Source organism: Triticum urartu, chromosome 7A (assembly GCF_056163025.1).
Source record: "Triticum urartu cultivar PI428250 chromosome 7A, HENAU_Tu73, whole genome shotgun sequence".
NCBI classification, from domain to species: domain Eukaryota; kingdom Viridiplantae; phylum Streptophyta; class Magnoliopsida; order Poales; family Poaceae; genus Triticum; species Triticum urartu.
The window spans coordinates 125,067,707-125,080,306 of NC_141879.1; the positions used below are offsets into that span (position 1 = coordinate 125,067,707).

At 43.9% G+C, this 12,600-nt stretch overlaps 1 long non-coding RNA gene across 1 annotated transcript; it reads left to right on the plus strand.

Annotated features, from left to right (window-relative positions):
• The first annotated feature begins 1,224 nt into the window (after positions 1 to 1,224).
• On the plus strand, positions 1,225 to 3,802 carry LOC147958460 (uncharacterized). Its single transcript, XR_015611759.1, has 4 exons — positions 1,225 to 1,395; positions 1,492 to 1,537; positions 1,651 to 2,107; positions 2,992 to 3,802. It is a non-coding gene; the product is annotated as an uncharacterized LOC147958460 (long non-coding RNA).
• The last annotated feature ends 8,798 nt before the right edge of the window (positions 3,803 to 12,600 follow it).

Here is a 12,600-nt window from a genome sequence, read left to right on the forward strand (position 1 = left end):
ACTTGGGTTTCTTCACTTGAGGCGCAACTGGCTTGTTGTTCTTCTTGAAGTTCCCCTTCTTCCTTTTACCCTTTTTCTTGAAACTGGTGGTCTTGTTGACCATGAACACTTGATGCTCCTTCTTGATTTCTACCTCCGTAGCCTTTAGCATTGCGAAGAGCTCAGGAATCGTCTTATCCATCCCTTGCATATTATAGTTCATCAGGAAGCTCTTGTAGCTTGGTGGCAGTGATTGAAGAACTCTGTCAATGACACTATCAGTAGGAAGATTAACTCCCAGTTGAGTCAAGTGGTTATGGTACCCAGACATTCTGGGTATATGTTCACTGATAGAACTATTCTCCTCCATCTTGCAACTATATAACTTATTGGAGACTTCATATCTCTCAATCCGGGCATTTCCTTGAAATATTAACTTCAACTCCTGGAACATCTCATATGCTCCATGACGTTCAAAACGTCATTGAAGTCTCGGTTCTAAGCCATAAAGCATGGCACACTGAACTATCGAGTAATCATCAGCTTTGCTCTGCCAGGTGTTCACAACATCTGGCGTTGCTCCTGCAGCGGGTTTGTCACCTAGCGGTGCTTCTAGGACGTAATTCTTCTGTGCAGCAATGAGGATAATCCTCAAGTTACGGACCCGGTCCGTGTAGTTGCTACCATCATCTTTCAACTTAGCTTTCTCTAGGAATGCATTAAAATTCAATGGAACAACAGCACGGGCCATCTATCTACAACAACATAGACATGCAAAATACTATCAGGTACTAAGTTCATGATAAATTAAAGTTCAATTAATCAAATTACTTAAGAACTCCCACTTAGATAAACATCTATCTATACCTATACTAATTACAGACTCCCAAGAAATTACCACATTAATTAGAAAATTAGAGCTGTTAATCTGGTGGGACCATGCTATTACGGTGTAGATTAATCCATATAATTTCCACATTAATCATAATAATCTGGAAAAAAGTTTAAAATGAAGACCTTATTTATAGATGGCATAAGAGATAAAAAAGGCCCCCGTACATGCCAAAGGAGATTGGATCCTGTTTAAAAAAAATGGATCCTATTTTAAAGAAAAGATTGGATCCTAATTTTACTCCACCGTCACAACCTCCCTTTTTTATCTCCTATCTCTCTTTCTCTCCCCTACGATAGAAAAGAAAGTCTTCAACCGTCCCTTCCCCTCTTCATCCTCTCCACACGTGAAAACAAAACAAATGGTTACTCCATCCCTTCCTCTCTATTCCTTTCCTTTCCACCTCTCCCTCATGGAAAACAAATCAATTGTCTCTCTTGAAACTCATGGCAGAAGGTTGGGGCATGGATCTGGCCTGGTCAAAGGGCATACTGCCTCATATTTATTTTCTTGATGTAGATCAGGTTCCTTTCTCCCACTATTGTGTGCTTTCGCTTTAAGATACTTTTTAATTTTTTCCCCCAATTATTCGCTACATATATGGCTTTTTTTTGTTACAGTACGCAGTTCATATTGCTTACGTACATACATGACAATCAATAGCAGGTCGATCAAAGTTTCATACCCCTTTCTTTCCAATTTGTTAATTTATAATAATCTGAACACTTTTGTGTTACTTTAGATTGTCTTTAAGTTTCGTTTTCTTTTTTTTCCTGCAGGTTACTCGCCCAGTGTTTAAAGGCTGGAGAACCAGGAAGAGCCGAGCGGATTTATAGGCCTGCGTAGTTATTAATGCCATATTATTTAGCTACGCTTAGTTGGCTACATGTTTGCTAATTCGGAGAATTAATTAGCTAGAGACGCGGAACGTTGCGAGCCGTGAGGCTACATGCAAGCGATGGGATATGGAGCAGCATGCAAGGCCTTAATTGATGCCGTATCCAAGGCATGCCCGATTTAAGCTAGGGCTTTCTCTCTCTCTCCGATGAAGAATCAATTCCTCCATAAATGCCGAATTAAATTCTTTTGGTAACTATTGTTGAGTTAATTTTTCCTTCACCCCATTGTGCCGTGCAGGCCTCTTAAACCAGATGGAATCCTGGAAAGTTATGGTCCATGTAATAGCTATGGGATTCCGTTAACCTCAGCAACACCCAATTTACTAGCCCTGGCATGGTACTTACTTGATGAACATGTCAGTTTAATTCTCTAAAAAGTATTTGTATATGCATCATAAATAAGCTACTATGATTTATAAAGTTTATTTTCTAAATTCGAAACTTCCTCATCATACACTAATTATTTCAGGGCACTATATATGATAGATGGCAAGATAATGAAACATATGGTTAACAAGTTCATGTACTTTTCTATCATATCCATTAGTACTTCTGTATATGCTAAATTGGCATTGCAAAATAGGTACATGCAACATAGACGACGTTGTGTGAGGAAATAAAGCTGGGAGCCCTCTTGCGAGGAACAATTCAAGAGAATATATTTTATAATAGAAGAACACTACAAGAAGTGACTTTAGTGTATTCCTTTGTCACGGCAAATGCAGCAAAAACTTCAAAATAAGGCTAGCACTTCTATTAATCGTCCCAAGTTTGAAAAATAACCTGAGCAGAAATGTGGAAGGGACATTCGATAATATCTCATTATTTAGGCAATACTGTATACTATACTGGACCATATACTATATCGATATTATTTTTACATTCAAACTTTAGCTAGACATACGTGATCTACATACATCAACTTGCAGCATTTTTCGAGTCTGAAGGAAAAAAATATTAAGACGCAAGATTTTTTATATATATGGATTGTGATATCAATAAAAAGACAAAAAAATCCAGAAAATATGTGGATTGGGATTGAAATTTCAGTTTAGACTGGACAAGTATATCCTCAAGTATGGATACAAAGATTACACTATTTATAGGAATGCTTTTAATAGATTCTAAAATAGATGAATCCATAATAGGTACAGTTATTGAACAGTTGACCTTTTTTACTATGATTCTAAAGATTACACATATTTTGTTATTTTTTTGTAGAAGCATGGTACCAATGATATACTAATTGTGAATGGCGCCAAAACGACTATGACCAGGAACATATATTGTGTTGTACAACCTGATGAAGAATAGAAACTAAGGGTAGTGAAGACCAAGAAAAAATCAAATTCAAAGTATCAAGATATAAAGGAAAGTGTACTGTAAACTCACGAATGTGTTGATAGAATGGTAGAAAACACTTTTGATGTTGAACATTCACAAAATGAAGGAAGTGAGGTATTCAGACACAAAGAAAGGATTGATGGTACAAAGTAGCAAGAGAAAGGTCATCCATCTCATTATGGATCATTGCATTTTCGTGAATAATCTAAAACTTGGGGTAGTCGGGAAATAAGTGGATCAAAATTAACAGAATCAAACTACACGAGGAAGCATGCCCAAAATCATGAAATGCGCCAATATTCATAGGAAAAAAAGTAATATTGATGAGAATCAAAAAACGAGGTACTCACAAGCATAAAGATTCAAGACCCATAACAAGGTGAAATGGTGTTGCTAAACTATAGGTGTGAGGAGACATTCAGAAACCTGGTGTACGAATGCCTCGAAAGACAAGTCAAACTTTCATGGATATTTAATAACATTTAGGATGTAAAAGAATATATGGGAAAAGAAAATCTGTAATTTATATATACTTCACTGTTAATTCCTTTCCTTGGTGTTAGCAAATTAGTAGAATGGTTCTTAATCAATCAAGGTGTATATCTTGAATTTCTGAAAGGCCACAACCAACATGTGTTGCACTTATAGGCGAAATAAATAAATAACAAAAGAAAATTATTGCAACAATACCAAAAAGTTAACCATATGCCCATTAATTCACATTTATTATTTAGTGATAAGAAAATATTAAAAAAAATTGGTTGTTGATCAAACAGTACGAGTTTGCAAAAGAACAAAGGCAAGTAGGAAAAGGTTCATACATCATTAAAGCAGCACCAAGGGGAACTACAGAAAAAAGTACAGAGATATCACAATTGATATTCTCAAAACCTAGCCCGTGCAAAAGCACGGGTTGGCGACTAGTCTCTCTAATCATCTAAGTGATCACGTGATCCATATCAACTAAACCATGGCCGATCATCACGTGAGATGGAGTAGTTTCCAATGGTGAACATCACTATGTTGATCATATCTACTATATGATTCACGCTCGACCTTTCGGTCTCAGTGTTCTGAGGCCATATCTGCATATGCTAGGCTCGTCGTTTAACCCGAGTATTATGCATGTGCAAAACTGGCTTGCACCCGTTGTATGTGAACATAGAGCTTATTACACCCGATCATCATATGGTGTCTCGGCACGACGAACTATAGCAATGGTGCATATTCAGGGAGAACACTTATACCTTGAAATTTAGTGAGAGATCATCTTATAATGCTACCGCCGAACTAAGCAAAATAAGATGCATAAAGGATAAACATCACATGCAATCAATATAAGTGATATGATATGGCCATCATCATCTTGTGCCTTTGATCTCCATCTCCAAAGCACCGTCATGATCACCATCATCACCGGCTTGACACCTTGATCTCCATCGAAGCACCATTGTTGTCTCGTCAACTATTGCTTCTATGACTATTGCTACCGCTTAGTGATAAAGTAAAGCAATTACATGGTGATTGCATTTCATACAATAAAGCGACAACCATATGGCTCCTGCCAATTGCTGATAATTGTGTTAAAAAACATGATCATCTCATACAATAAAATTTAGCATCATGTCTTGACCATATCGCATCACAACATGCCCTGCAAAAACAAGTTAGACGTCCTCTACTTTGTTGTTGCAAGTTTTACGTGGCTACTATGGGCTGAGCAAGAACCGTTCTCATCTACGCATCAAAAACCACAACACGGTATAGTGATTGCTTTTTGATCTTCAGAAAGAACCCTGTTCATTGAATCCGATTCAACTAAAGTTGGAGAAACTGACAGCCACCAGCCACCTGTGTGCGAAGCACGTCGGTAGAACCAATCTCGCTTAAGCGTACGTGTAATGTCGGTCTGGGCCGCTTCATCCAACAATACTGCTGAATCAAGAATCAACTAGTGACAGCAAGCAATATGTATATACGCAGGCCCACAACTCCTTTGTGTTCTACTCGTGCATATAACATCTATGCATAAACCTGGCTCGGATGCCACTGTTGGGGAACGCAGTAATTTCAAAATTTTCCTACGCACATGCAAGATCATGGTGATGCATAGCAACGAGAGGGAAGAGTGTCGTCTATGTACCCTCGTAGAACGTAAGTGGAAGCGTTATGAAAACGCGGTTGATGTAGTCGTACGTCTTCACGATCGACCGATCCTAGCACGGAAGGTACGTCACCTCCGCGATCTGCACACGTTCGGCTCGGTGACGTCCCACGAACTTACGATCCAGTAGAGCTTCGAGGGAGAGCTTTGTCAGCACGACGGCGTGATGACGGTGATGATGATGCTACCGGAACAGGGCTTCGCCTAAGCACCGCTATGATATGACCGAGGTGGATTATGGTGGAGGGGGACACCGCACACGGCTGGAAACAATCAACTTGTGTGTTCTAGGGTGCCCCCTGCCCCCGTATATAAAGGAGCAAGGGGGAGGCCGGCCGGCCCTATTGGCGCGCCAAGGGAGGAGGAATCCTCCTCCTAGTAGGAGTAGGATTCCTCCTTTCCTAGTCCTATTGGAGGAGAGGGGGAAGGAAGGAAGGGAGAGGAAGAGGAGAAGGAAAGGTGGGGGGCGCGCCCCCCTCCCTAGTCTAATTCGGACTCCCTATAGCGAGGGCGCGTGGCTGCCCCTTGTGGTATGCCTTCCCTCTTCCCTATGGCCCATGAAGGCCCAACTTTCCCTCGGGAGGGGGGGCATTTCCGGTAACCGTCCGGCACTCCGGTTTTCTCCGAAATCATCCGGAACACTTCCGGTGTCCGAATATAGCCATCCAATATATCAATATTTATGTCTCGGCCATTTCGAGACTGCTCGTCATGTATGTGATTAAATCCGAGACTCCGAACTACCTTAGGTACATCAAAACACATAAACTCATAATACCGATCGTCACCGAACGTTAAGCGTGCGGACCCTACGGGTTTGAAAACTATGTAGACATGACAGAGACACATCTCCGATCAATAACCAATATCGGAACCTGGATGCTCTTATTGGTTACTACATATTCTACGAAGATCTTTATCTGTCAAACCGCATAACGATATATGTTGTTCCCTTTGTCATTGGTATGTTACTTGCCCGAGATTTGATCGTCGGTATCTCAATACCTAGTTCAATTTCGTTACCGTCAAGTCTCTTTACTCGTTCCGTAATGCTACATCACGTAACTAACTCATTAGCTACATTGCTTGCAAGGCTTATAGTGATGTACATTACCGAGAGGGCCCAGAGATACCTCTCCGACAATCGGAGTGACAAATCCTAATCTCGATCTATGCCAACTCAACAAACACCATCGGAGACACCTATAGAGCACCTTTATAATCACCTAGTTACATTGTGACGTTTGGTACCACACAAAGTGTTCCTCCGGTATTCGGGAGTTGCATGATCTCATAGTCATAGGAACATGTATAAGTTATGGAGAAAGCAATAGCAACAAACTAAACGATCATCGTGCTAAACTAACGGATGGGTCAAGTCAATCACATCATTCTCTAATGATGTGATCCCGTTAATCAAATGACAACTGATGTCTATGGTTAGGAAACATAACCATTATTTATTCAACGAGCTAGTCAAGTAGAGGCAAACTAGTGACACTCTGTTTGCCAATGTATTCACACATGTACTAAGTTTCCGGTTAATACAATTCTAGCATGAATAATAAACATTTATCATGATATAAGGAAATATAAACAACAATTTTATTATTGCCTCTAGGGCATATTTCCTTCACTATTTACATAGATGTTACTCAGGGGGTGTCTTCAACAACTTTTTTCCCTGAGGCAAAGTTACCATAATGTTTGTGCCTACTATAGCAGGTATGTGGTACGTAAATTACCATGCTACTTACACATAACTTATCAAATGTATGTTTCAACAACATCTTTTCACCAAGTCGAAAGTTATCATGGTGTTTGTACGTGATTTGTTAGGTCTGCGGTGCATATATTAACATGTTGTTTGCAGAGAAGGAAGTTATCGAAGGTATGTGATACGTCTCCAACATATCTATGATTTTTGATTGTTCCATCCTATTATATTATCTGTTTTGGATGTTTAATGGGCTTTAATATACCTTTTTATATTATTTTGGAACTAACCTACTAACCAAAGGCCTTGTCGGTGTCAAAACCGGCGGATCTCGGGTAGGGGGTCCCGAACTGTGCGTCTAAGGCGGATGGTAACAGGAGGCAGGGGACACGATGTTTTACCCAGGTTCGGGCCCTCTAGATGGAGGTAAAACCCTACCACTACTGGAAACAGAGAATTTGCCATCAGTCAGTTCTTTGCCATCTGCCAGCGGATGGCAAAGAACGTCTTTGCCATCAGCTTACAAAAAACAGACGGCAAAGAACTGACAGATGGCAAAGAACCTGGTTGCCATCAGCCAGTTCTTTGCCATCTGCCAGCCGATGGCAAAGAATCTTTGTCGTCCGCTGGCAGACGGCAAAGAGGTGGGTGGGGTCCAGTGCTGTAACGGCCAATCAACCCCACCTCTTTGCCATCTGCCAGCCGATGGCAAAGAATCTTTTTCGTCTGCTGGCAGATGGCAAAGAAGTGGGTGGGGCCCAGTGGATAACGGAGCTGTAACAGCCCACTAGCCCCACCTCTTTGCCATCAGCCAGCCAACGGTGGGGCTCTGCCATCTGCTGGCTGATGGCAAAGATATGGGCCTTTGTCATCTGCTGGCTGATGGCAAAGAGGTGGGACTATCTCCTCCCCTCTCTTCTTCTTCAAAATAACTCCTCCCCTCTCTCCCAGCCCGGCCCCACCCCCTCTCTCTCCCCTCTCTCTTCCAGCCCGGCCCCACCCCTCTCTCTCCCCACCTCTCCCAGCCACCACCGCAGCCGCGCGCCCCACCCCGCGTTCCCAACGCCGCCCAGCATCGCAGCCGGCCCGCCCCTCCCCGCCAGCGCCAAGCACCCCGCTGGCCCGCCCCTCCCCACCACCGCCCAACACCGCCGCCGGCCCGCCCCTCCCCGCCACCGCAGCCCGCCCCTCCACCGTTCCAGGCCACGGCACCGCCCCCTCCCGTGGCCCTCCCGACCACCGCGGCGTGCCCCGCGGCCCTCCCCACCACCGCAGCCCGCCCCTGCGCCCGCCCCTCCACCGAGCCAGGCCATGGTGCCGCCCCCTCCCCGCGGCCCTCCCAGCCACCGCGGCATGCCCCGCGGCCCTCCCCGCCACCGCAGCCCGCCCCTGCACTCGCCCCTCCACCGAGCCAGGCTGCGGCGCCGCCCCCTCCCCACGGCCCTCCCCGCCACCGCGCCGTCCACCGCAGTTTAAATCTCTGGTACTTTTCTTTTGTCAATTCTTGTGCTAATATGGACTATAATTTCTAGGGGATTTACACTGTAAGTGTTGGACCTTCGTGGTCAGGACGCAATTTGGCTGTTTGGTGGGTCACAAGCTGATGGGCAGTTGTTCACCATGGTCCAGGGTATTTGTGGTTCAGGTTTAGTTGAAACCGGGTGACAGTCTAGCCCGACCCATATTTTAGAAATAGAAAGCATACAGTCACCGGGGTGGGGTTTTTTGGACATACAAGTGTCCTGCGTTTATTTGTCAGGAAATGTGAATGTTACCAAATTGAAAAACAATCAAGTACTAAATAGACACTCCCTAATTTTAAGAGGATTTTTAACCTAGCTTTTTCTGTTTAGTGCTAGTTTGGCTTAATTAGCTTTTATATTTGAACAATCAGGTTCACAAATAAATACCAACCTAGACACGAGCTGGATAAACCCTATCTGATTTTTTTTTCTCCACTTGAGATTTGCAGGGGAGGTTGCATTGCCTGGAGGAAAGGCAGAGGAGGGTGATGCTGATGATGCAGCAACAACATTAAGGGAGGCAAAGGAGGAGATTGGGCTTGATCCAGCCTTGGTCACTCCCATTTCCTCGCTTGAGCACTTCTTGCCCAAGGTAAGATGTCTATGAGTTCTCGCCTATACCCCTACTGAAAAGATCACATTGTACAGCGGACAAACTATTTAATTGCACACTGAAAGGCATGTATATTTGTGTTGATCGGGTGGGTTTAAATGTGCAGTTGTTTCATCGCTGCGAGGGTCTGGTGTTCGACGACCTCCCCGTGCGTTCAACGAGCTCTGCCCCGACGTTCGTGGGTGAGCACAAATGACATCTCCTCCTCCCCCAATCATTTTCTATGTTCCGGTCTTCGTGCCGATGAAACATGCTAGCTATAGGTAGATTGAATCATCAGTATGCGTGACCACTATGCGTCTCCCGTTTGAAAGGGTTACATCTATAAATATGCATGCATTTGCATATTTATAACCGTGATTCTTTCAAATTGTCCAACGTTATCCACGGACAACCCGAGTATGTGTAGATTGGGTTCGTTTTCCCATATGCTTTGCTCCGGATCCGATGCAGAATTTCGTCAGTGCCTCCCTATTGTTCTCCAGGTACACATCCTCTCTGCTTATTGCCGAGACGTGTATCAGGAGAACAACAGGGAGGTGCTGTCGAAATTTTGCGTCGGATCCGGAGTAGAGCATGGGAAAACAAACCCAATCTACACATACTAGGGTGGGATTAGGACCTATCTTTACCTATTCGCGTCTAGGTTGCATGGATGTAATAAAACTGACAAACTCTATTAACTGATGAATATGGTTTGTTGAATTATGTATATATTTCTTGTGTGTCTAGTAGCTAGGCAAGATGAGTGAACGTGCGTGGATGTACACTGGTCACACTAGTCAGAAAGACATGACCCATGAATGGATAACAAAAACCAAGGGGTTTGTGAGAGTTGCATTTGCAAATGGATAGAGACAAACCTGGTGCCCCTGTGTCGAGTGCGACAACTATCATAAGAGGTCAGAGTTTGAAATGATCAAACACCTGCAGAAGTGGGGTTTTACGCCTAATTATATGGTCTGGACATTTCATGGTGAGTCTGCCCAACGTGCCAGAGCTGAGGAGGGCCATCGTCGCACCGACGAGCATGGTACCGGGATGGAAGACATGGTGGAAGACTTTGATGATGCTCGGGATTCGGATGATGAGATGGAGGAATCTGCAAAGGCCTTCAATGATATGTTGGAGTCTTCAAAACGTCCTCTCCACGAGCACACCGAGCTTTGTCAGCTGGATGCCGGCCATCGCACAAGTAATGGCTCTAAAGGCTCAATTCAACTTGGGCAGAGAATGCTACGACGCGATGATGACACTATTTGGACGCTTTCTACCCAAAGGCCATGTAATGCCTGCAAACCTGTACCAGTCGGACAAAATCCTCCGTGTACTTAAGATGCCCTATGAGAAGATATATGCCTGTGAGAAAGGATGTGCCTTATTTAGGCTTGAGTATGCGGACTTGAAGTATTGTCCTGTTTGCCATTCTTCCAGGTATGTTGTGGTAGACAACAGTATGGGTGAGAAGAGTCAGACAAAAATTCCAGTTAATGTTCTTCGGTATATGCCAATCATACCAAGACTTCAACGTCTTTTCATGGTCGAAGAGACGGCCAGACAGATGACATGGCACAAATTGGGCAAAAGAACCGAACTGGATGCAGATGGGGAGCCGATGTTGGTACACACATCAGACGGTTTTGCGTGGAAGCGCTTCGATGCAATACATCATGCTAAAGCGGCAGATCCAAGGCATCCTCGAATCGCCGTAAGCACGGATGGGTTCAACGTGTTTGGTATGATGGCAGCCCAATATAGCTGTTGGCCTGTATTTGTCATTCCACTCAATCTCCCTCCCGGAAAGATTATGCAAAGAAAGAACATTTTCCTAATGTTGATAATTCCGGGGCCCAACTATCCGGGGAAGAGTATGAATGTGTACATGCAGCCGCTTAAGGATGAATTGCAAGAAGCTTGGGATAATGGGATCAAGACATACGACGCCGATACAAAAAAACTTCCTAATGCGTGTGTGGTACATGTACTCGATGCATGACTTGCCGGCGTATGCACTATTCGTTGGCTGGTGTGTGCATGGTAGGTTCCCGTGCCCCACATGCAAGGCAGCTCTTGAGTTTCGTCAGTTGCAGGCGGGTGGCAAGTTTTCTTGCTTCGACATGCATAGACAGTTCCTGGATCCTCGTCATAAGTTCAGAAAAGACAAGAAGAACTTCATCAAAGGTAGAGTTGTCAAAAACTCTGCACCGCCTGCGTTGACAGGCCAACAGACCCTAGATCAGTTAAACGCTCTCGAGCCAGATCCAAAGCATCCAGGGCATTTCAAGGGGTATAACTCGGAACACGCCTGGACTCACAAGACATGCTTGTGGGATCTGCCTTACTTCAAAGACCTCCTTTGCCCACACAACATCGACGTGATGCACACTGAAAAGAATGTCGGCGAGGCCCTCTTTGGTACATTGTTCGACATAGAGGGGAAAACAAAGGATAATCCTAAGGCTAGAGTCGATCAGGAGGGTCTATGTGATAGACCGCTACAAAACATGCGACAACCGAAAGGAAAGAAGAACTGGGCGAAGCCAAAGGCATGGTTCAATCTTGGAAGGCCAGATATGAGGGAAATTATCCTGTGGGTGAAAAAGGAGTTGATGTTCCTCGATGGGTATGCAACGAATCTAAAGAGTGGAGCGAGCCTTGAAAAATTGAAAATATTTGGTCTCAAGAGTCATGATTGCCACATATGGCTTGAGCGGGTAATGCCAGTGATGTTGCGTGGCTTTATCCCTGAGGATGAATGGCTAGTACTAGCAGAGTTGAGCTATTTCTTCTGTGTTCTTTGTGAGAAAGAACCATTGTCTGGCTTGCTAGAAGAACTGGAAGAGTTGCCGCCAGAGTTGATCTGCAAGTTAGAGAAGATCTTTCCACCGGGCTTCTTTAATCCAATGCAGCATTTAATTTTGCATCTCCCGACCGAGGCACGATTGGGGGGCCCGTGCAGAATCATTGGTGCTACGCAACTGAGAGGATGCAGAAGACACTTCGAGCAAAATGTAAAAATAAACGCCGAATTGAAGCATCGATGGCCGAGGCATTCATTACTGAGGAGGCGGCAAACTTCGTGACAACACACTACGAAGCCAAAAATCATCATTTGCATAATCCGAAGCCTCGGTACAATGCTGGCGACCCTAAAAAGGGTGGATCCAACCTCAGCCTATTCAAAGGGAAGCTCGCACAAGCCGGTGCTTCTACTCCCTTATTGTTGGATGTTGACGGTAAGTTTTGCCTAGTGCTTTGCTTAATTAGCTCCAAATTGACCTATTTAACCTAGGATAGCTCGAAAATGACCTATACTTAGCATTTTTCCCTCCAAAATGACTTAATATGCTTAGCTAGCTCAAAATTGACCTATTTAACCTAGGATAGCTCTAAATGACCTATACTTAGCATTTTTTTCTCCAAATGACTTAATATGCTTAGCTAGCTCTAGAATGACATAATATATATG